This window comes from Zalophus californianus, chromosome 3 (genome assembly GCF_009762305.2).
Source record: "Zalophus californianus isolate mZalCal1 chromosome 3, mZalCal1.pri.v2, whole genome shotgun sequence".
NCBI lineage: Eukaryota > Metazoa > Chordata > Mammalia > Carnivora > Otariidae > Zalophus > Zalophus californianus.
In genome coordinates, this window is record NC_045597.1 from 189,642,034 (window position 1) to 189,666,418 (window position 24,385).

The window sequence follows — 24,385 nt, forward strand, 5'->3', positions numbered from 1 at the left end:
TTCCATGGCGATCTTTGTTGTTGGAAAGTGGCTGCTTTGTTTGTGAGTTCTTGCAGATGATGCGGGAATGGAAAAATATTATCGAAACTACCTTTTTCTCCAGCCAGCAAGAATTGTTTTATTTATTTATTTTAAAGTTCTTTAGTGGGAAGTTACTATCTTTGTTAGTGAAGTCCAGAAGGAGTGGACCACAGTGGGCTTGGCAGTTGATCGCCCCTCCTCCTTCCTGGGAGACCACCCCCCACCCCTCCCCGGAGGTGAGGCACAGCCTGGGGTGCCCACCCTTGTACACCCCCACCCCCGTAGGGGTGTAGGCTTAGCAAATAAAAATGCACGACATCCAGGTGTATTTGACTATCTGGGACATATTTACATTAATACAGTTATTTGTCCTGCGTTTGAAATTCAAATTTAACCGGGTGTCCTGTATTTTCTCTGGAGAGCCAAGGCCCCCCTCAGCCCCGGGTGTTCTTTGCAGTCCTCATTCTGGGTCTCATGTGGTGCCTGGGCGTCTCCCAAGTGAGGAGGGGCATCGCCTGCTCTGGGCTGGCTGGCTGGCGGCACTCGGGGACACACCTGTGGCTTCCCCAGTTTTGTTCCATGTGGAGCATGGACACCTCCTGGTGCTGGCACGGGGCTGGCCATCTGGCAGAGCGCTGCAGGGCCCACAGCCTGTCCTGTGGCATGTAGCTCATAAATGCAGAGTGGGGGCTTGACCTGCCGGTCTGCCTGATGGAAGGTCCGGGAGCAGGAAGACACTGGAGAAATGTAGCATCATTCTCTGGAGAGCGCGAGTGCTCATCAGAAACTCACCCCCAGGCACCCGGAAGGAGCTCACCTGAGCTGGCTGGCCTGGAAGTGCCAGCCTCGAAGTGGGGGCAGGGCGTGCTGCCGAGAGCTGAAGTCACAGGCTTTGGGGGGAGAGATGGGTAGGAGCTGGACCTCGGGTCGTTTTTGCATGGGCAGGGAGGGGACTGAGGAGGCATTCCGTACAGGAGGGGGCGGGATGTGTGTGCAGGGGTTTCGGGGTTGGGCGGTTGACCTGGTCGGTGAAGGGAATTGGCCGTGGGTACTGAGGAGGCTGGAGATGGAATAGGCCAAACAGAGGAGAGCCTTGAAATGGTTCGGGGAAGCCAGGCCCCAGGTGGGCAGGTGGCAGGGGAAGCAGGTGAGCGGGAAGAGCAGGTGAGGCAGCAGGAGGGTGGGTTTGGTGGAAGAACAGGGCAGCTGGGACCCCCTAGGAATGGATGAGTTGCTCCAAAATCAAACTGCAGGTGGCAGGTATGTTCAGGAAACAGCTACTAGTAATGGAACATCTGACTATGTGCTAGGTGCAGGCTTGGGGCTGGGGACACAGCAGTGAGCGAGACGGATGGAGCAGGTTAGCTTGTTCCAGACACGGATGTGACTCCTGTGGGGGCTTTTGTAGTTCGTCTGAGCGAGCACCTGCTGTGCTCCAGGGGGTTGCAGCTGAACAGGACAATGTCCCTGCCCTCATGGAGCATTTTCTTCTAGTAGAAGAGAAAGGAAATAAAACGATCAACAGAGAATGTCAGGAGTGATAAGTCGCCTGAGGGACTGGGGGGCGGGGTGGAAGTGTGCGGGTTTGGATGGAATATGGGACGGCTGAATTATACACCCCCCCAGAGATATTCCCATCTTAATCCTAGAACCTGTGAATGTTACTTTATATGGAAGAAGGACTTTGCAGATATGATTCATTTAAGGAGAAATTACCCGGGATTATCCTAAATATAATGTAATGGCAAGTGTCATTTTAGGAGAGAGAGGCAAAGGGGATCCGACCCCAGGGAAGGCCTTGTGATGAAGGAGACAGGGATCAGGGTGGTGGGCTTTGAGGATGGAGGAGGGGCCACAAGCCAGTTAACACGGGTGGCCACTAGAAGCCAAAAAAGGCTGGGAAGCAGATTCTTTCCTTAGAGCCTCCAGAAGGAACCAGACCAGCCAGTATCTTGAGTTTAAGACTGGTTTCAGATTTCTGGCCTCCAGACTGAAAGAGAATGAGTTGGTGTTTCAGGCCACCAAGTTCCCGCGAGGGGTTGAGGAAGCGACATTTGAGCAGAGCCCTGAATGCAGGGAACTGAAGGTCATAGCTCCTGGCGCCTTCAGAAGGCTGCGGTGGGCTTCCCTGCTGACATGTGGCCTGCGACTGCGGGGCCTGAACTGGGTCCAGGCCCAACCTAAGGTCAGGAACTCCGTGGGAGTTATGAGCCCTGATGGCCTTGGCCTTCAGCCTGGACTCGAGCCAGGGCAAATGTATTTATTTTTAATGTAAAATATCTGTTGGAGTGTGAATACCCTTTGCTTTTCTCCAATTTAGCAGAGTATCTTATTATTATTATTATTATTAATTTTTTTTTTTTTTTAGAGAGAGAGTACACGTGAGTGACCAGGGGTCTAGAGAGGGAGAGAGAGAATCTCAAGCAGGCTCCATGCTCGGCACAGAGCCCAACCCGGGGCTCAATCCCACAACCCTGGGATCATGACCTGAGCCGAAATCAAGAGTCTGACGCCACCCGGGCACCCAATGTATCTAATTAATGGAACAAAATTATTTCCTTAGCTTTCTAAACTGGGAATTTCTGACACTATAGAATAGCCCACTGGCTCGGACCAGAGCTGCCTGAATGTGCTCATCCGTTTCACCCAGCTGTGTCTGTGCCTTGGCCAGAAGGCCCAGTGGTCAGCTGCCAGGTTCACATTTGTGAATCCATCTGTTTTGATTTGACCTCCGAATGCAGAGCCTGACATAAGGAGTTGGGGACTCCCACCTGCAGAGGGACTTCCGCCCGGTGCACCTGGCGTCCTCCCTGAGCACCTGCTGGCTGGCGCCTTCCCCGTCTAGAGCCCCCGCACCCGGTTCTGCACTCAGGCGAGCATTTTGTCCCTCGGTGTCTTCCGTTTCCAGGCTTGAATTTCTGTGCCTGCTCTCTCTTCCTTCCAGTTCCAGAACGTAGGTCCCGAGTTTCTTCCTTCCCTTGCTGTCCCTCTGTGCTTTACGAGGAGCAGAGGCCCATGGGGATTTGTGAGCCCATTGATACTCTAACCTCCTGCTGTCCCCCCGAACCAAACGGGCACCAGCCACAGAAGCTCGAGCTGCATTTATAGCCGTGTTCACTTCTCATGCTTAGTTTTCGGTTGCTTATGATGAAGGCAAACCTAAGTAAATACCTGGAGCCGGCATTCGGAGAGACGGGTCATGCAGGGGCAGATGGCTTTGTCGGGAAGAGAGATGGCAGACAGAACCCACCTTTCAGGCCCCATGATAACCACCTGGCCTGCTGTGTTCTCTCCAGGACCCGATTCCATGCGTTCACGCTGTAGCAGGAAGCTGGGGGGACCCCGAGGGAGGTGACTTTCCACGCAGCCTTGCTGGTGGCCAGGGGGATGGTAGTCCCCCAGCCCAGTGCCATCAGTGGAAACGTTTCCCGAGGCGCACACCACTCCAGTGGCTTTTTCCGGTTTGCAGGGTTTTTGTAACTTTTTTTTTTCTTTGAAGATTACATTTTTTAAAACGCCTTGGTTAAAAAGTAGGATATTCCCTGAGGTTGGGCACTGCTTTGCATTCCTGGATAACACTGTGCTTATCTCAACAAAGAGATTTAGAAACTGCAGATTCATTTTGGATAAATATTTAAAAATACAGAATGGTCCCCTTATTACTTTATTCAGGTCTTGGGCTTCAGAAAGTGTGTGTCCCAGCGATTCTGTTTCTGACCCAGTTTCTATATACGCTTTGCGGGTATGGCTTGTTCTCGGAGGCAGGGGGAGGGGAATGGTCTGTGATACGTAGTTGGATTAATGAATGAAGAATCATTTCACGCTCTTAGAAAGTAAGTATTCTGCCCTTTGCTCCACCACTTTGGCTGGGTTTTCTAAACCACAGTCCCATAGGGAGGCCGGTGCCTCTCCCCCTCAACAGCCCTTTTACAAAGCTGAATAGGGAGGGGAGGCTTCCCAGGGTCTTAGTTTGGGATGAGTCAGGCGTGGAGCTGCATGTCTCCCTCTCTTGCCTCTTAAACTGTTGCCCAGGTGACAGGTTGCCAGGGTGTCGATTTGACCCCAGGAAGGAGCATCCAAGAGGTCACCAGGCTGGTGGCCCTGGCCGAGGAGGGGCGAGCAGGTGGCCGTGGGGCTCTGGAAGAAGCAGCCAGCACTCACACCTGGGCCGGGTGGTTCCCTACCCTGCCCGCCACTGAGAAGAACATTCAGCACAGCATTCAGACAGAGCCAGGACTTGAGTCCCGGTCCTAACAGGGTCTGAGTCTTCAACACACCAAGTTGTCCGAAATATTCTCAGCCTTCTCGTCATTTGCTGTGTCTGTGGGGGGGGGGGGGGGGTGTGCTCTGGACTCTGTACCCTCTCCCAAGACTCACACCTGAACTCCTTTCACCTGGTACAGGCAGGGTACTTAATTTCCTCCTACTTTACAAGCCTTGGGAGGTTTTATAATTTATGTCTCAGAAGAAGGAAAGAAGGAAGGAAAGGTGATATTGGAGCCCAGTGTGGCATCTTTATGCCCTCACTTGGAGACATCTGGTCTTACCACAACCTGCTTTGTCTTCCTTCGTTCACTTTGCATTTGACCATCTTCTGTGTATCAGTCACTGGTGCTGGCCCAGCACCATGCCTGGTGACCCCGGCTCTCCACTTCCTGACCTCAGGTCAGTGGTCAAAAGTGTCTGGTCTCAGTGGTCTCATCTCGGAAATGGGCACAGCGATACCTGCTTGCCCACCTCATGGCGTCACTGTGGGAAACAGCCGGGAGGCCTAGCGGGAAAGTATGTTATCAACCATCATGCGTTGTACCAGTGGTTCTCAAAGTGTGGTTCAGGGACCAGGAACGTCGCCATCGCCTGGGAGCAAGGGAGAAGAGCAGGCTCTCAGGCCAGCCCCAACCCGCAGGGGTGGAGTCCAGCCGTCTGTTGTAATGAGGCCTCCAGGAGTCGGCCTGGCGCTAGGATGAGAACCACTACCTGATGCAAATGTTAGCAGTTAGGTTCTCAACCTTTTATTTATTCCCCAATCATTTTGTGGGGTTTCTGCTATGTAGTTGGCACACTAAGTATTTGGTCCTTCATGTTCCAAAGAAGAAAAAGAAAAGTCTAATTGGATGGACTCTTGCATGATATGGAGAGCCTGGTTTTACACTTGAGGAAACCAAGGCCCAGACTCGAGTTAGGCCATTTAATAACCAAGGCCATCGAGCTTGCGAAGGGCAGAGCTGAAATGGGAACCCACAGAAATCCTCCATTTACCTGGCTGCCTCCTGCCATACAGCCTGCTCCCAGACACAGCTCCCTGACTGGAGCCATCACCCATTTATCCACAGGCACAGTTAGAATGAAAAAGAATCAAAAGTCAGAATCAAAAGCCCAGGATGCCACCCTTGGGCAGCTCTCCTTCATTGTCCAGACACTGGACTCAAACTTCCGGTCTCACTGGGGAAGCCCAGGCTTGCGAGCAGGGTCAGATTGCGAACGTCCTTAAGTGACCACCCGGCTAGTTGGAAAAGTTAGTCGAATCTGGAAGAAGAATAAAGTTCCTTTTTTTTTTTTTAAATATTTTATTTATCTGGGGGGGTGGGGAGGAGCAGAGGGAGAGGAACAAGCAGACTCCCCCTGCTGAGCCCCACCCGGCTCCGTCCCACGACCCTGAAATCGTGACCTGAGCCGAAGTCAAGAGTCAGATGCTCAACCCACTGAGCCACCCAGGCGCCCCAAAACTTTGCTTTTTTTTTTTAATGCAAAAAGCCGTGTCCGTGAATCTTCACTGGGTGGAGGTCCCTTCTGAGTGTGAGTTGGAGAGCCACATGAGGCATGAATCACAGCACAGCCTCCTGATTTCCACCTTAAAGTCAAGTAACAACACAAGGACGCAAGTGAAGTCGTCTGTGTCCAGTTTTTTAAATTTTTCCTCAAAAGTTTAATGTCTCATTTAGCAGGCCATTTTTAAGTGATTCACCTCAATGAGTCTGCAAAGTGCTCTGCTTGATTGTTGTGGAAGCCGCTCTGGTTTCACGCATGGCCGTTTGTTTCTGTGATAATTAAATACTTACAGATTTCCAGAACAGGACCCACCAGCTGCAACCAGAGGGGGCGGAAACCCAGAGGAGGAGGAGAAACCGCATCTGGCTGCAGGTGTGAGCGTCCATGTGTCTAAGAAAGGGGACAGGTAGCACCGAGTCCCTCTGTCACACACAGAGACAAACAGAAGCCTCCACCCAGGGAGGAAGGACAGCCAGGAATGCCGGCCAGCCGCACAGTGACTAAGACCACCGGCTTGCTTCTGCATCAGGTGCCCCGTAGGAACCCATTCACGCCGGGGGCGTGAATGGACAGACACGTAAATAAACCACCACGGGTGCCTGGTTGTTCGTCTCAATAAACCCCTTTCCCTTTGTGTTCATATTCAGTACAGGTTTCATACAGGAGAGGGAAATGTATCACATACTCTCTAAATCACATACTCGGTAAAATTCGAAATGTTGTTTAATTATGGGAAACATCAGTGGATCAGCTCTGCGTTCTGGGCGAGAAAATGTCACCACCTAAATCAGGTGAGATTTCAGATACTTTGACTTGGCAGTAATCATCCACCACCTGCCTAAATAGGCCTTCAGTTTACGGTGTCATGTGTGTTGATGTTGATAACGTTAAATATAAGGGCCATTGCCAGCCTACCAGAGTGTTATTTATTTATTTCTTTTAGTTCTATTATTGGCTCTCTTATAGGGGACTGATTTTCTCCCATCACAATGAAGAACGCGGGGTGAAGTCAGGCCATGAGATCCCACTTTGTTCTGAGGGTCGCTCGCTACGAGACTCCTGGTGCTCAGCTGCTCTTGGGGGCGGGGCAGTGCCTCCCTGACTGAGGTCGGGGGTAGCCACTCTTGATGGCCATTGTGAGTTGATGGAGTTTGCCTTTGGGGCCATTCCTGTCTGTGTTTCTAGCCACGATGCCCATCGGCTTGGCCAGCACGGCTGGCATTTAACCAGGCACCTGTGGGTCCGTGCCCACTTCCCTTTGCCCCGAGCCGAATACGGCCTGGCCCTTTGCCCCATTGCATGGGTAGGGCTGGTATAGCAACGGGATCGGCAGACTCTCTCTGTAAAGGGTCAGACGGAATGTTTCCGGCGTGGCTCTGTTCAATACAACCTGACTTACGGACACTGCAATTTGAATTTCATATAATATTCATGTCACAGAACACTCTTATTTTTATCTCCCACCTCCAACTATTTAAAAATACGAAAACGTTCTTTGTTCATGGGCCATACAAAGACCGATGATGCACTAGATTTGGCCCTTGGGCCAAAGTTTGCCTCCGGTGGAGGGCACTAATTTATCTGGTTCTACTTTCTACCCTTGGTCTACTACTTTGGTGTCCTTCAGGATAAGGAGTAGGGATGAGGGAAAGCCAGTTCCTGGCTCAGACTCAGAGATCGGCAGACATAGGGTATGAGCGATCCTTTGGCTGTTGGAGCCATATGTGTCTGTCATGGTGGCTTGGAAACCTTAAAAAAACCTTAAAAACCTTAAAAAAAAAATCCGTCATACCCACAGCAGCCCCTGAGATGGGCAGGATCGTGAGAATTCCTTTTCCCATTTTGCAGATATAGCGTAAAATTTCCTAGGGCTGCCATAGCGAAGTACACGCTGGGTGGCTTGAGTACCAGAAATGTGTTGTCTCACCCGTCTGGAGGCTGGAAGTCTAAGGTCGAGTATCGGCAGGGCTGGTTCTTTCTGAGGCTATGAGGGAGCATCTGCTCCATGAGACTCTCCTGCTTCTGGTGATTTGCTGGCTACCCGTAGCATTCACTCCAATCTCTGCCTTCATCTTCACATGGCGTTCCTCTCTGTGTGTGTGTATACCCCTCCAAATTTCCCCCTTTGTAGACACCAGTCAGACAGGATCAGGGCCCACCCTAATGACCTCATTTTAATTCCATTACCTATTTCCAAATAAGGTCACATTCTGAGGTCCTGGGGGTTAGGGCAGGACTCCAACAAAAGAATTTGGGGGGACACAGTTCCATCTATTAATAGGGGATGTGAAAAGCCGGGCTGAGTGTCTTGTTGGTGACTGTCCCAGAGTGAGAATGTAGGACAGAGCTGTCACCTCTGTCTTTGTATGAATATAGTTTCCTGTCTCAATGTCAGGAACATTATGCACCCAGCCTCCCAGACCTCCTCAAGTAGGGTAAACCCTCTATAGTTGTGTCTTCAGCTGAGACTATAAACTGTTAAAACAGCTCCTGACAGATGCGCAGGGGACACTGGACTGTGGGTGAAGACATGTGTGTTCGGAGACTCCCCAAAACAACAGAATCTCGTGTTCTCCACATTGCTTTTTGACAGCTCAGTGGTTCTTGGAGGTTTCCCTTCATTTTGTCCAGTGACAGCAGTGATGTTTCTTGAAACAGTATCCGGGAGTTCGGCATCTTTTAGACTTTGGGACTTGATGCCAACTCGGTGAACCTACATGAAGTCCTGTGGTTTCTTCTGGGGGCCTTGGGGACTGGGGAGCCCACACAGGTATGTGGCCGCTCCCTGGGGACAGAAGTGCTTGGTCAGAAGATCATGCCCACTCTCCTCTCAGGAGCACTGGTCTTTGTGCAGAAACATAGGGCTTTCAGAGGTAGACCATGGAGCTAGGGGGTGGGAGCGGGCCGGCGGGTCCCGTCCACCTAATCCATGCACCCCAGACCTCACCAGCCGGACCGTCCGCAGCCAGAGCTCCCTCCCTCCCCTCCCAGCACCAGATTGCCGAAGGGTCCCGTGTGTGTGTGTGTGTGTGTGTGTGTGTGTGCGCCCCCGCACTCCTGTACCTGCCCAAAGTCCAGCATGGCCATCTCTGAGTCAGCTTGTTGGGCAACGTTGGGTCCTCCCATATTAGGTATGAGGTAGGAGTTGACCCAGCCACCCCCAGTCTGGGGAACCTGCCAGAGATTCACGTGATGAAATAAAACTCTCTGCCTAAATGATCCTCTGGAAGGAGTTGACAAGCCCCGGAGAGCTTGCAAGGCCCTTTCCCAAAAATGCTAAGTGACTCAGCCCTTAAAACAACAGTGAATACGAGTGTTGCGGTAAGCTCTTCAAAAAGAGAAAACCTGGCAACTCTTTGGAGTTTAGACGAGGTAGCCATCCGCAGTTTCTCAGCAAATGTGTATTTTCGTGGCTGCGAGATGGGCTTTGGGCAGCCTGGGGTAGGGTGAGCAGCAGTAAGGGTGCAGGGGGCCGAGGCAAGGGGCCCGCGCACGGACCAGAGCAGGGGCGCGAGGCCCAGCGGAGCTGGCACCCCGTCAGAATGAGGCGAGAGATTCCCACAACCCCAGCCAAGATTTGGGGGAGTGGTGGGGAACAGGAAAGGAGGCACCCCAGTTTCATATAGGCTGGTATTGTGACTTGGGAGGAATGACTCTTTAACAATGAGGAAGAAAGAAGTGCGTGCTCTGCTTAATGCTGTACTCACTGTAGAACAGATCAGCAAGAGTGGAGACGTCCGAGGATGCAGAAGCCCCCACCAACCCCGTTCTGAGAAGCCATGTCTGTTAATATTGTCACCGCCTCTTGTCCCTTTTCAGCACGTTTTCCCCTTTTTAACACGATGAGGGCTCTCAAGTGGCATGGATCTTCCGAGTACCCCGGGCACCTGGACGAACATTCGGGAGTCCTGCAAGTCTTCCTTGGACCCGCGGATAACGAGGCAGACCCGTCCATGATCAATGCGCCGGCTGGACATCGGTGTGTCTTGAGCATCCTGCCCCCAGCCCACATTTTCCTGTCTCCTTTGGGATCTAAATCTTTTCTCGTGTTTGAATAAATGTTCTCATGTTGGTGCCTTTTTCGTAGTGTTGGTTGACTTTGATGGAGCTCTTCCCTTTGCCTTTGCAACTTCAGATGCCACTTGCGCGAAGTTCTGTCTACCTGGAGATTAACTGTGTCCACGCCGCAGTTTTCTCTTGGCTTTGGGTTGATTTCTTTTCCTGTTTCCACACCTTTCTGAACATCTGGAGTTCGTTTTACTGTTGAAGCCCCAAGGCGGGGAGCTTGGGGGGACAGCATCCCGTAAACTAGTCAGCCATCCCAGGGAGCCCCACTGCTCACAGGGAGACTGGAATCGGCCGATAAGATTATTCTGTTGAACTGCCAGTATCTGCAGAAGTGACAGCAGATGAGTGATGACACGGCCCTGGGGGGAAAACAATCGCAAAGAGCCCGTGTTGCAGGCTGGGCTGCCCAGGGAGCCGACTCTGACACAGGTCTTTGCATGAGAGGTTTACTGGGGGCTCATGCTTGGGATCAGTGCCCCTGGAAGGCCAGGGTGGGCCTCCGAGACCCCACAGGAGCTCCGAGACCCTGGCGGCCCTGCATCATGTTATCAGCAGCAGGGAGTAGGGAGGGGGCAGCTTCTCACCCCTGCGCAGCTACCCGGGGTGGGGAGGGAGGGAGGGAAGGAGGGAGGGAAGGAAGGGCTGAGAGGGGTCTCCAGGGGGCAGTTCCAGGCCAGGGCCCTTCTACACACCTTGCCCAGCAGCGGGGATTGAAGGTGCATCTGGGGCCACATTGCAGCGCCCACCACTGTCCCCACCTTACCGTGTGAACGTGGCTCAGGGTACAGTTCACCCTAGACGTGGAAGAGGGAAAGCCACGTGGAGAGGTTTCGGTGACAGAGGCTCTGAAGCCTGTGTTCCCCTTTTGTCTTGCAGCATCTGCCTTCTATGGATGGGAGGCCGGGTCCTGGGACTTTCGCTCTGACGTCAGGAAGCTGGTGACCTGTTGGAGGTAAGCCGTGCAGCCTGGGTGCTGGGATGAGCAGCTGGTCGCGGCCTGCTGTGTGGAGACCACTGTCGTGGCCAACGTGCACGGGCCCCGGTGGGGAGATGGGCCCCGTACGGCTGCAGAGCAGCTCTGGAGGGAAGGAGTCACTTCCAGAAGTTTCCTGGCCTTTTACAGTTCTGCAAACATCTCCCTCACGGCTCTGTCTTCATATCCTCGTCAGCTCTGTGTCCCCAACCCGGGAAGGTCAGGTGGCACTGGGGACTTCCCTTTCTGGCGCCACCAAAGGAACACTCTACCCAGAAACCAGACAGGCAGCTCATCCTCTGCCCTGACAGCCACAGGGCAGAGCCCGGGTTGGCCGTCCACAGAGGAGTTATTCTTACAACGCAAGAACTTATGAGCTCCCAAACAATGGCCACCAGTGACGAGGTGCGGGTTGAGAGAGCTCCGTGTGGCTGCGGTCACAGCTCACCCACGCTGGGGCTCGGGGAGGGGCTCAGGGAGGGCGTCTGTCCTGGGAACACATTGGCAGAACGGGCATTCTGCAGCAGCCAGGACAGAATGAATGGTCTCCTCGTAGGAGGTTCTCGAGTTTTTTCTTGGCTGTTCTTTTTTTTCTTCTCCTTCTTTTATTATTGAAGCGCAGTCAACATACAGCCTTATGTTAGTTTCAGGTGTACAGCACAGTGATGGGACGAGTCTGTACAGGGCTCGGTGCTCCCAGGATCAGTGTGGTCCCCATCTCGTTTCACCCAGAGATGGGATCTTAGTGGCTCTTGATTCTTACTCCCTTGGCCAGCAATAGAACAGTCACTTCAGTGGGGACATCTACATGGCCTTCCTGGGTTGGAAAGCCACACTTGTGTCCTTACCAGGTGAAAGGATCTGGGAGAATTAAATGGGTCCTCTGCATACACCGGGTGGTAGAAGGGAGTCCATGAGGAGCCACTCAGAGGCTGCTTCCTTCCTGATCACGTTTGAATAATAAAAACCCTTCCATATAAAGGGACAGCTGCCTGGATTATTCCAGGCTTTTCCCTAAGTCTTCTGCATCCTCTGTTCAACTTGGGGTATGGATGATTGGATTTTGTTCCAATGTTCTTCTCTCCCCACCTTTTCTATCGGGTCTCATTGTTTTCCAGTATCTGCTTTCAGACAGAAAGAATGTTTGGGATGCTTGCACGTTACGCCCCGGGGGCTTTCAATGATGTGAGGAATTCGGGAGCTCTGTGGTCCTAGGGTCAGTGCTCCCCACACTGAGGTCTCAGGACTTAAAATACTTCTGCCTTGCCTTATAAGTACAGTCCCTGGTCCTGGAGGCTGTGGTCTGTTTGGGTTGCGGGGAAACCCAGCGAAAGGCATCCAAATTCCTCGCATTCTTTTGGCCTGGCACAGGCCGGAATGCCAGGGTTTCTGAAATCAACCAGCAAATACGTGGCTCAGTTCTTTTCTCTAGATAAACTTGATAGACACCAGTGGGTTGTACAACATGACTCGCTGTCTGACCCCTCACGTGGTCTCCCCTCTGGGTTTGGATTTCGGGTGCAGCTTGGCAAGTGGGGCCACCCCGTCCTGAATAAGGCCAGAGGAGGTAAATGGGGGCCTCTGCCTGGGACCCCTCGCTTGCTCCAGCAGTAACCTGAGCAGTATTTATGTGGCTTGCTTTCTCTGGCACTGAACCAGGGTTCTTGGGGGCAGCAAGATGTCTAGGAAGAGGAAGCAGGTTGGTGGGACAGAGCCTTCCATCCGGAGGTGAGCCAGAGTGGTCCCTGTTGCCCCCATCTTGGTGTAAAGTTCCTAGGAGCCTGGGAAGGGAGGCTCAGCCTGCCTGTTTTGGGGGGTGGCAGACGTGCCATCAGGCTGAGATTTTTGGGGAGTGGACGTGTGTCCTACAGCATTTAGAGAAATCATCCACTGGCTGTGGCAAAAAAAGGGATCGTGACACATCCCCGCCCAGGAACATAAATGCAGTTTTCTCTGTGCATCTTTAATATTCAAGATCTGATTTATCTCAAGTTCATCATGAGGTGGCGCTTCCCAGGGTTTCAATGTGTATGTCCAGAGTTCTGCTCCTGCCTCGTGGTGTGATTGGTGCGTGTCATCCCAGCAAGTCCCGGGTAGCGTCTCAAGCTTTTAGTGACCCCCCCCTTGTTAGCACCACCAGAAATAGTTTATTAAAGCACCTGCTCCAAGTCTACTGCTCAAGATGATGGACCAAGTGAGGGAGCAGAAATGAGCCCCGACTCTCCTTCTCTTTACTTAAAGACCCGTGTGAATGACTGTGTAACCGGCAGATACCAGAACTTGGTCCCACAGCTCCTCGGGGAGCGTGCCAGCCAAGGACGGAGCCCCGTCCCTCCTCTGGGGGAGGCCGTGGCTCATTCCCACGGTTCTGCCAGTGCCTGGGAAGGCTTCAGCTAACCACCTGCCCCTGTTTTGTTCCCTCCAGCCCTGGAGGAGGGCCCTGTCCTGCCCATTTTACAGATAAGAGGCGAGGCTCATGCCCTAAGCCACCCCTTTCTGGCCCACCCCCCCCTTTACCTGGTTCCTGGGAAGGACACATCCCTCACGCAGGCAAGGATCCCCGAGTCCGGTGCTAACCAATAGGAACAAATGACAAACCACAAATGTGAGCCGCAGAGCTAATTTTTAGAGGTGAAACCAACTTTTTCTCATAGACCTGTCCATTTACTTGAAAGTTAAGAATACAATTCAGGAATGAGTTGATCTTAAAGGAAGCTACCCTTCGGCTACCTGGACCCCTCTTCTGTCTCGGTGTAGGGCCCACTCTGGCCAGGCACCCTCGGCCTGAACCACATGGAGAAGCACCAATGAATTCTTCTTTTCAGGGGCTACTTTTCAGACCAGGCATCTCCAGGCCTTTCTGATGGGGTGGGGTTTTGGGTCTTTTGTTTTGTTCCGAGGTGAAACTCACATAACATCCAATGAACCATTTTAAAGTGTGCCATTTCCTGGCATCGAGTGCCTTCAGAGCGTTGCATAGCCACCAGCTCTACCTGCTGTACCACTTTCTCATCACCCCAGAAGAATCCCCGGTACCCATGAGGTAATTATTCCCATCGCCCCTGCCCCCATCCCCTGGCAACTACTAAGCAGTGACTCTTGAGGATGGAACTGGGCTCCAGTCTGTATGTAGGGGGTTCCCACTTCACATGTCCTCAAGACAGAGCTCAGTCCGGCATCCTTCACGGCAGGACACCCAGGCCTGCTGGGACTGTCGCTGGCCAGATGACCCAGGGCCACCGCGATTCTGCACCTGCTGAGGCCTGCACAGACACCCCCGGGGGCAAGGTCTGACCTCACATTGTCCTAGAGGGCAGCCCCCCAGCCATGCATCAGACCTGAGACATGGCTCAGCTTCTTTCAAAACCTCTGCCTGCAAATGTCTCCCATCAGTGCTGCCTCATTAAGAGTGCGGTTGAATCTGAGGGAGGCCATGAGCTGGCTCAGTGGAACCTGGGGAATGCGGACAGATGAGAGAGCCGAGCGTCACTCCAGGTGCTGAGTTACACTCAGAACGGCACCTGCGTTCTTAAAAGCCGTGTGTGTTAGCCTTGCCCCCGGCCCGCGCTCTTCAGCCTCCTTCAAGCAGGGAAGTCTTGAGGACAGATAAGAAATTTTTAACATACTTGGTTTGGAGATAAAGGTGTGAGTGAAGGAAGACTCCACCATCGTTTATTTCAAGAGCCTCCCAATCTCTTGCTGAAACCCGCTCAGACTACAAAGAACTCCCCAAGCTAATCAGAAAACCCCACATTACCCTATCTCTCCGGCCTGAGTTTTCCCCTTTGTTAGTTCGTTATTTAAAGCTCATGGGGCATTGGGAAGGGCAGAGTGAATGTAGTCTCTTCTTGGGTCAGAAAAGTGTCTCTGCAAAGAGCTTAGCACTTTCCTCTTTTCTAAGTGTAGACGAATTTCAGTCACGAGTCCATGAGCATTTTGCATAAATTAATTCCTTTGGACCTCGGTTTTCTTGTCTGTAAGAATGGAACCAGTGTCTAGAAAGTTCTTACAGATGAAAAGGAATTAAATATGCTCTCAGACTTGGTCAAGAGAAATAGGAGGTTGATTGGAAGGATCCAGACCAAGCACAGCGGGTCGAGGCGGACCTGAGAACCAGGATCTGAGAAATGAAGCTGCTTTTCAGGAATTGCACGTCCCGTGTCAGCCGCCCCCACACCCCCCCCCCCCCGACGCACACCTGTGCTTCTGCCCTGTCACCTGGTCTGTGCCGCTCACCCAGCATGCACCTGGCCCAGGGATGGCTGCGAGCCAGCGCACAGCAGTCCTTGGCCAGACCTGCCCCCGGGGCTGCTTTTGCTTTTCCCAGCTTCCAGTGCTCAGAAGCGGCTTAGGCCAGCTCAGCCTTTTGAGCCAGTCCTCAGTGGTTGGGTCAGCAGACGGGCTGCGGATTGGCTTCCCTGTAGAGGTGTCCATTGCTGATCCATCAGGGGGAGCGTGCAGGGCTGTGGGGGCGTCCCTGGGCCAGGCAGTGACGGCTGGTGGTACTCCTGGGCCGTCGAGGAGGTGACCTGCATTCATCCTCACCTGGGCTTATTTATGTGCGGTTTCCTTTCCCTCCTTCCCTACTTCCTTGCTGCCCTCTCCCTCCCCCATACCTTCTTTTGGAATTTGGCATCACCCCATCATTTTGGGCAAGCCCTTTAGCTTCTCTGGACCTTCCTTTTCTTGTGTCTGTATTGAGGGTCCCCTGGAGCATCCATCATGGGGCTTCTCTGAACATGGGGGGGATGTGGTCAGGGCGGGCTGCCCTCCCCTGACATTGCAGTTCATGCTGTTTGTCAAGCCCCTTGCCTTCCCCACCTCATGCCGTCCCGGGGGTCCCAAAGGTCAGAAGAGGGATTAACATGACCCACTGGCCAGAGTGAATGACATGGGGCCCCTCTTTCCAAGAAGTGAGCAGCTGGCCTGCAGGAGGACCGCTCAGAGGGACCAGCTGGATCTTCCTGGCACACTCTGGTCGTGTTTTGTAGGCTCCATCATCATCGGGCAGACGCAGGTCCCGAGTTGCACTTGTGATGCATCCGAAACCTCCTTTCCACTCTGTCGACAGCAGGAAAGCTTTGCATTTGGCAGAAGAGGAAGCAGAGACTTTAGAAAAAAAGCCAGCGTCAGTCTGAGCTCAGCATTTTCCCAAGGTCACACACAGTGTCTTCCCAAGGTCACGGTGTCTTCCCTGTACAACCCAGCCATCCTCTGTCCCAGCAGGTCGGGGGTTCGCCCGCTCCGCTGTCCACCCCCAGTGAGGATCCACCATGCTCAGCACCTGTGTTGTGTGCCTGTTGCCCTGGCTTCTTGTGAACAGGGACCCCCGCCCCCACCCCCATCCACCCCTGGGCTGCCCTGGACCCTGCTCAGTAAACACAACTTGATCCTTTTTCCTTTCTTCCCTGTCGTCACCATAAATCTGTTTACCCTCGCTGTTCCCCGTGGGAGCTGGAATATGCAGCCCCCTCTCTGCCTTCAGTTGTCGGTGAAATTAATGATCATCGATGGGTGCTTTAGGTTGGCCTGCAGTGTCCTTGGATCGTGTCCACCCTCTGTTTTGGGTCTTGTTCTGTTGAACATCATTTTTATCAAGTGAGCAGGTGTGTTTAACCCGGGGCCCGTGACCTCCTAGCATGGTCCTTCTAGGGGGTCTGCAGCAGAACTTTACAGGTACAGGTGGTTTTCTGCAGAGAAAGCCTGTCACCCTTACCGCATTTCTCAAAGTATCGGCACCCTCAAAAAAGGCAACAGCTCCTGACTCGGAAGAAGGCCGAAGACAGGCTTGGGGATGAGGAGGAGGTAATAGGAGCGGGGGTAGAGTCCGACGGGCACCGAATGTCTCCCCTGGGCTGGAGTGCTCAGCTGAAATCAACGTCCAACTGGACAGAAACCAATTCAATCTCTTCTTTCCTTTATCTCCTCATTAATTCTCTTGCTTTTTGTTAAATCCAGATATTAAATTTGCAGAATGAGAGAGACTTGGCTTATGGAAATTCTTTGGATTTTAGTTGAACTCGGGCTTACTCAGAACAACATCTGAAAACGAAAGGTGCTCTGCAGGTGGTTAATGGGAACCTAGCATCCAGGTCAAGGGGCAGTGTCCACATTATTACCAGGCCGTCCACGGGTCCTCCCAAGTTGTTCAGGCTACACGGTATTGAGGTCTCAAAGCTGCATTTGAAGAGGAGGTCATGAATTGGCTTCCAAAGGAGGCTGGTTTTTTATTTTTATTTTATTTTTTTTTTAAAGATTTTATTTATTTATTCATGAGAGACAGAGAGAGAGAGAGAGAGAGGCAGAGGGAGAAGCAGGCTCCCAAGGAGCAGGGAGCCCGATGCGGGACTTGATCCCAGGACCCTGGGATCATGACCTGAGCCGAAGGCAGACGCTTAACCATCTGAGCCACCCAGGCGCCCAGGAGGCTGGTTTTTTAATGAATGGTGCACCAGGTTCCGGGGCCCAAGTCAGACCTGGCAAAGAGGAAGCTCCAGGGAGAGAAATGTTACTGTGCAGCGTTTGAAGAGGTCCTCTGTAGCTTCGTTTTATATTTAAATTTTGCACGGCACTTTACAGTTTGCAAAGCTCTCTTGAGATTTGTTCTTGATCTTCTCAGGGAGAGGTAGGGCGAGCTGGATATTAATTACTAACCTCATCGTACAGGTGCCTCAGAGAAGCTGAACAGTGATTAAAGCGAGGTCAGACAGAAGCTTCCGAACTCAGCACCATCACACAGGGGCCCCATAGCAGGAGATCTGCGGTCAGATGGTGGAAGGCCAAGCAGGGTGCTAGAATTGTCCAGGGGCCCCTGGATGGACCTGACAGGTGTGTCACTCACCAGATTGCCACCTGGCTTGGATCACTTGATTTCAGAGGGATTTAATGTAACTTCAGAATCAGGCCTCCGTCTGCCGGGCCCTAAATATTTGTCAGGGGGCAGGTTTGGGTATAAGTCACTAGAAATCCGTTTGCCCACCTTGGGATGCCAAGTTACTGTGGAAGTTCTTCAGGGTACCACATGTGAATGGGCGTCAGAGTGAATCTGAATGAGCCTGTGGGTGGCCCAGCGAGGGGCCCTGTGGACAGGGTAGGGCTGGGCGGCAGGAGCCGACAGCACCCCCACTTTGCAGTCCTCCAGTGAGACTGGGCCAACGTGACCCAGGCAGTTTCTCCTGGCCAGGGTCTGGCCCCCAAACACTGGACTCGGGAGTGGGCTTAGATCCTATAGACCCAGGCCTCAGAGGCCAGGCTACCAGTTCATCAATCTCGATATGTGAGAAAAGCAGACACTTTGGTGAGCGCATCCTGGCTGTGCGGAACGGGGCCCTCCTGGGGGGAACCTTTTACTCCCACTTGACCAGTGTGGCTCTGGAGGGGTGTGGCCTGGACTCTGGAGCAAACCTGTCTGGGTGACTAACAGCGATGAGGCCCCACTAACCGACCGTCTGTTGTGCTTCAATTTGCTCATATGTAAAATGGGAACGAGAAGCTGCAGTTGCACGTGAGTGGCCCCTTCACGGCTCTGACTGCGCTCCCACATTGTGCAGAAGTGCATCTGTGGCTAGAGCTGAGCCCGTAGGGGTGGGGACTCAGCTGGAGGCTGGGAGGCACTGAGTGTCTGCATCCACACCCCTGGCCTCCCTTGGCTTGCTTGTGGGAGTCGGTTCCTGTTTTTGCTTTAGTGAGTTGGAGTTGGGTCTTTAGAGCCCTAAAACGCACCCGGGGTGGTCCCAGCCCGTCCCTGTGCGGGGTCACTGCTGCGGCGGGGTTGCGTGCTCCAGGCTCTCGGTCAGCGCCTCTGACCAGTACAGCCTCCATCCCTCCTGTCCGTAGCTTCTTCCTTCGCCCGCTTTTCCTTTGACGCCTCCTTTCCTTTTTCCTGACCGCACATACGTTCCTTTTGTCCTTTAGGGGTTTATTGCTGATTAGAACTAAGATAGGTCTCACTGTGTACCAGTTTTTTGGCAAAGGTATGTCTTCCGACTCTTCACTCTGCACACACACATTTTAGAAACCCGAATGGGTTTCTGATGGGCACATTTTAAAGTGTCGCGATTCCGTGATATTTAGCAGATTCACAAAGTTGTGCAACCACCCCCTCTATCTGGTTCCAAAACATTTTACCCAAAAAGAGACCTGTGAGCAGTCACTCCACACCCCCCTGCCCCCGGCTGCCGGCAACCACCAACCTGCTCTTGGTCTCTCTGGATATGTCTGTTCTGGAACCCTACGATATGTGACCTTTTATGACCGTCTTCTGCATTTACCATGTTTTCAGGGGCCATCCATGGTGTGGCACGGGTCAGAATTTCCTCCTTTTTATGGAGAGTAAGACTCCATTGTGTGTATGGCTAGACATGTTTTGTTGGCCTGTTCCTCCGTTCGTGGACACTGGACTGTTTCTGCCTTTTGGCGATTGCTCGTAGTGCTAAGACTGATTTATTTTGATGTTCTAACTAAAATTCTAAGAGCTGTCTTCTCTGGTCTCCTGGTTCCTGCAGAGACCCCTGGCTTTGGGTTCCGGCTCCCCCACCCGGCCCCCATGCCAGTCCCCAGTATTTATTAAAATTCCAAGAGCCAGGACTTGACCTAATTGCCTCTTGATGAAAGTCCCCTCAAATGATGCTGATCTGAGTACACCGTCGCCTTTCTGGCGGGACTCTGGAGTGACAGCTCAGCCTGTCCCCACCCACGAAGCACCAGGGCAGGGCCCAGGAAACTGCACTTCACAGACCTGACTGATGGTGGGTCCCCACCATCGCTGGCTGCCTTGTGTCCCCACTGGTCCTTCTCCGCCTTTTGGAGGACCCCTCAGGAGCAGCAGGTGTTTACTGAACACTTCCTGACAACCGTTTTTTGCAGGTTGAACACACACCTTACTGGCCTCACGTGGTGGGGGTGGAAAGGAAGAAGGGGGACCCAGAGCCTGTTGGCTTTCGGAACAATGCCCTACCACGGGGTCCCCACGTGCCCGAGCACTTAGCTTCTGTTAAGCAGCTGTGCTGGGCATCCCAAGGTCGCATCCCCGTGCCCTCAGCGGTGGAGGTTTGATCCCTGGGGGGTGGGGAGCAGGCAGAGCCCCTGCAGCTGTCTTGCTCTCCCCTGCTGGCTCCAGGCACTAATCCTGTCCTGGGCTTGCTGGATGGAGGAAACCAGAGAATGCTGCCCTCTCTGTCCTGGGAGTGCGCTGCGCACCAGCTCTTCCCACCCACGGTACAGGTGCACATGGAGACGGGACGACAGGTGGGCAATGTGGCCTTGGACTTGGCCTCCTTTTTCTCTTCCCACTGTGTGCCAACAGGGCTTTTTCCTTTCCTTCCCTTTCCTTTCCCTTCCTTTCCTTTTCTTTCTCCTTTGGGGATGTCTGTGTCCAAGGAAATCTCAGAAGGGCTCCTTGCTGCTTTGGGCAGTATCCTACCTAACATTCTCAGGTTTTGGTAAAGAATAGATCAATCAGAAATCTGCACAGTAGCATTTCTATGGGAAACAATGCGTATTCCCTTTTATTTTTAATGGGTTTTTAAGTGTGATACTAAAACATCCCAGAAAGGAACCTGTAGGATGAAGGCAGCCAGTCCTGTAGGATTCTCAGGACCAGCAGTCTCTGCAGTCAGGGCTCACCTCACTCTACTTTACCCCGGGGGACCGCCAGCCGGGGTTTCTGCTCCACCAGCGAGCAGACCTCCTCTGAGGATGGGCGTGTTGGTCTGAGGCTTCCAGGATCACCCCTCCATCCTGTGACTGTGCCCGGGGCCCAGAGAAGGGCAGAGACAGGGAGGTAGTGGGGGTGGGGGGCGGCTCTGGGCAGGTGCAGTGACAGCAGCAAATAGCCTGCGTGCTGTCATGGTGAGGGTGAAGGTTTGGGGTACCATGCGACACTTGCGTGTCCTGGGATGAGTCAGTTTTCCAAATCAGTTTCATCATCTGTACTCATTGGACCTGCTTTGGAGATTTAAATTCACTGTTAAGGCTCTTTTCACCGGGCCTGACTGGTGATACAGTCTTCCTAGTTAGAATTGACATGATCTCTGCTTTCCCGGGGCCAGGGTGAACCCATACCCAGTGGGGGCCAGACTGCAGGCCGTCGGGGGTGGGGGTCCAGGTGAGACGTGCGGAGTGGCTGAGGAAGGCCAGCGGCAGGGGAAGGAGAGGGAGTTGGCTGGAGAACAGGCAGAGTCTAGAGCAGTGACCAGCAACGTGTGGCTCCGGGGCAGGGGGGCCAAACCCTGCGGGCACCCCGTTTTTGTAAAGGAGGTTTTATTGGAGCCCAGCCATGCCCACTTGTTCGGTGTCTGCACTGTGTTGGCCTTTCAGAGGTGGAGCTGATAAGTGGTGGCAGTAGATAGACACCCACAAAGCCTGAAAAACTCGCCTTCCGGCCCTTTACAGCGATGCTGGCTTGGGGACATGCAACAGTGTCTGGAGACATTACCGGTGGTCTCAGCTGGGTTTGGGGCTGCTACCGGCATCTGGCGGGTAGAGGCTGGGAGGCTGCCCCACAGCAAAACATGACCAGACCCCAAATGGCAGTAGTGAGGTTGAGAAACACTGCCTTCCAGAGACAGTTTTCTGGTCCAACTGGAGAACCGACTGGTTGGGGGTGGGGGAATCTAGGGTGGGTGATTTCCGGGTGGTGCCGTTTGCCAGGATGGGGATGCAGGGGTGGGCGGCAGGCCTGCCTGGGTGGGGGCAGAGGAGGCCAGCATGATGCCTTGAAGGTGGTTGTGGGCCGTCCTGAGTGGGCATGGGAAGCAGCTGTCCATGCAAGACATGAGTTTGGGCACCCCATGGCAAGGGGGCAGCTAGCCCCCCTAAAGAGAATTCCCCAAGGGACAAGAGCAGAGGGACAGAGACAGACAGTGGGGACGTTGGGCACTCTGGGCAGGCGGAGGAGGAGATGCTGGGAAGGAAGGAGGGGGAACCAGCCGTGGCGGCGGGGGGGGGGTGCTGGGGAGACAAGACACACCCTCAAAGGCCAGCCCAGAAAGAAAGGAGAAAGTGGGCACACGTGTGGGAGGCCGCTGAGCGGTCAGCGGTTAGAAGGCTGCCCGATGAGACACACACACAAGAAAGCACCCTTAGGACCTGGGCTCCGTGTGGCCTGCACTGCCAGCCCCAGTGAAAACGGTGTCTGAGCTTGGGGGCGGTAGCGTCTTCCCGGGGGGAGGGAGAGAGGGGGAGGAGGGCCACCGCGGGGAGCCCAGGGCAGGGTGGGGGCTGCACCAGGGTTTCCAAGCCCAAAGGAGGGAGGCCCATTTGCAGCCCCATCCCCCAGCGCCAGCCAGCGTGGAGCCTTGTCATGGGCCAGCAATCCTGCAGGAGGGGAGACGCCGGTGCTGCGCGGGGCTCTGGGATAGTGGACAGCACAGCCCCCCTGCAGAGGACAGCGAGGGCCGGGGAGGACAGGCCATCAAGCATCAGCTCGCCGTCTGGGCACGAACCATGACAAACAAAAGCCGAGGACAGGGCATCCCCGGTGGTGCCCTTTCTACCAGGGAGTGGCTTCTTTCTTCCCCCGACCCTCTTTCTGAGCTTCTGTATGGAATAATCAGCCTCAGGTCCGTTTTATTTTTAGTGGGAAGCAGAAGAAAAGCTGCTCCCAGCTGCCTTTGGCTCCAGGTCACCTGCTCCCCGTCCAGGTGCCTCTCCTTGTGCCCCCATCAGAATGGCTGGGAAAACAAGCCGTGAATTACCAAAGGGGCGTGGTCCTGGCTTCCAGACCCTCTGCTGAGTTCTCTCTCCACGGAAACTGTCAGGTCAGTTGAGGTCCATTTTATCTGTGCCTGGTACAGACTTGTAGCAGAGGCTGTATGGAGAGATAGGGAATGATTCACGAGAGGTTTGCTAATGTATGCTTTGATTTAAAAAAAAAAGAAAAGTTTTAAAAAATAAAACATGGGAGCAACCATCTGACCACCCCCTTAGCTGTATCACAACAGCGGGACGTCGGGGTCCTGCTCTGGTCTCCAGGAGCTGGGCTGCTGTTTGCCCAGTGGGGCAGGTGGAGAGACAGTTCATGTTCTTGGAATTGTCTAGAAATGAGCTGATCCCTCCGGTCCTGGCGCTAGGCTCATGCCGGCCTCAGGAGGAGGGTCTTGCTGATCATTGGCCGGCGGCTGTGTCTCTGCTCCGTCTCTGTCTTCATGTGGCCGGCTGCCCTCTGTGTGTGTCTGGGTCCCATGTCCAGATTTCCCTTCTCTCATGGGGACACCCGTGATTGGATCTAGGGCCCACCCTCAGCCAGAATAACCTTACTTTAACTTGATCACGCCTGCAGATTCCCTGCTTCCCGTTGTCAAATTCGCGGACACCGGGAGTCAGGATTGAATGTAGCCTTTGGAGGGACAGACCGTTTAGCGGGCGACAGTGGGCGTTACGTGTGTTTCGGCCTCTGTTGCAGCCCCGGTCCTTGTCGTCGGCGCTCCTGTGAGCCGGCTCCGAGCGGGAACGGTCTTCTCTGCGCTGTGTTCTTGAAGCAGCTGCCCTGACACGGGGCAGATGCCCTGTACCTACATGGTTGACTTAAGGAAGACACCCCCTCGCATAACCTTTATTGTTTTCAGAACAGCATTCTGCGCCAGGCAGACATCAGGAAGGCTGTGAACGGAAGAAGTCTTGCTTTGGGGAAGCAGCCACATTCCCGAACGGTGAGGTGGGGACGGCCCCCAGGCCCTTCACTCGTCCGGGTATTTGCTGAGTGATCATTACCGTGTGCAGGGAGCTGCAGGGGCCGCTGAAGGACACTGTCCTTGCTGACCCAGAGGGACAGCCTGGCTGGAGAGGCACACAATCAAATATAGGCACCCTCAGTGATTAGGTCCTATTGTAGGGGAGCCCGGGGCGCCAGGGCTGCTGACCGCAGATGTGGCATTGACTCGGAGAGATGCTTACTGGCTTAAGCAGCCTGGACATCCCCGGCAGCTTCCTTGGGCCCTGGGATGGGCTCACAGAGCCCTGGCAGGTGCCGGCCTGGGACGGCTGGCTGGAAGAGACAGCAAGGACAGCGGGCGGGACGGGAATGTTCCTTGGCCTCTGCAGACGGGGCCCGCGGTGCCCCCTGCATCACAGCACAGCTCAGGGACTGAGGACCAGGGTGGATGACCCGGTTTGCAGGACAGGCGGTCGTCAGAATGGGGCTCTGTTTGCGCCGGTTGAGAAGGGTGCCGGTTAGGAGCAGGCTCCCTAAAGTTCTTTTCATGGAGGCTGAAGGAGAAACCAGAGTTACCTGTCAGGTGTCACCTTTTACTGTATTCCCCAACATGTGTGTCCTACATGAAGAACGCTCCAAGATGGGTTTACACCTCGTGTGTCTGAGTAGGGCGGGTGAGGCACTTCGCTAGGAAAGCAGGCTCTTGCTTACTCGAAGCGACCCCTGTGCGCACGAGGCCTGGCCTGGTCCCAAGCTACACGGGGATTTCCTCTGTCACCTGCCCCGCCTGCTGGACCCAGGTGCTCACGTGGCTGCTCCAACAAGAGCCAACCTGAGGCCCCCTCTCTCACCATGTTCCTCCATGTACACAGCGCACTGGTGTCCCTCAAAAAGCCTGTCCA

The 24,385-nt window shown here is 53.8% G+C and overlaps 1 protein-coding gene across 4 annotated transcripts in view; it reads left to right on the forward strand.

Annotated features, from left to right (window-relative positions):
• Positions 1-24,385, forward strand: part of SH3BP4 (SH3 domain binding protein 4) — an 84,711-nt gene that overhangs the window by 24,895 nt on the left and 35,431 nt on the right. Inside the window, exons 2-4 of one of the 4 annotated variants that reach the window (XM_027590709.2) lie at positions 6,438-6,581; positions 9,610-9,769; positions 10,735-10,810. The gene's annotated coding sequence lies outside the window, so the exon portion shown is untranslated. Of the gene's footprint in view, positions 1-6,437; positions 6,582-9,020; positions 9,112-9,609; positions 9,770-10,734; positions 10,811-24,385 lie in introns of those variants that run through there. The other 3 variants (XM_027590710.2, XM_027590707.2, XM_027590708.2) reach the window with 3 other exon arrangements.